Source organism: Penaeus monodon, chromosome 25, assembly GCF_015228065.2.
Source record: "Penaeus monodon isolate SGIC_2016 chromosome 25, NSTDA_Pmon_1, whole genome shotgun sequence".
NCBI classification, from domain to species: Eukaryota; Metazoa; Arthropoda; class Malacostraca; order Decapoda; family Penaeidae; genus Penaeus; species Penaeus monodon.
The window spans coordinates 41149115-41149356 of NC_051410.1; the positions used below are offsets into that span (position 1 = coordinate 41149115).

At 29.3% G+C, this 242-nt stretch overlaps 1 protein-coding gene across 1 annotated transcript in view; it reads left to right on the plus strand.

Annotated features, from left to right (window-relative positions):
• Positions 1-242, plus strand: part of LOC119589278 — a gene marked incomplete in the record, with an annotated part of 9633 nt that overhangs the window by 523 nt on the left and 8868 nt on the right.

The following is a 242-nucleotide window of genomic DNA, read 5'->3' on the forward strand; positions in this document are numbered from 1 at the left end:
TTAGTGTATATTTCTGTGTTTATTTTTACTCTTTATTTATTTATTTTTCTTCGGTTTATATTTATACAAAATTTCGAGTTTTTTTCATATTTTTTTCCTCTCGTTTAAGGGTAAGAGAGACAAGTTGGCGAAAGGTGTTTGGCTTCTGTTTTTATTTCGTTTTTTTGCTGTTTTATTCGAGTTTTTTTTAAATTAACATTGAGTTTATTATTCCCTCCGTGTCAGGGAGACGTGGATATCGG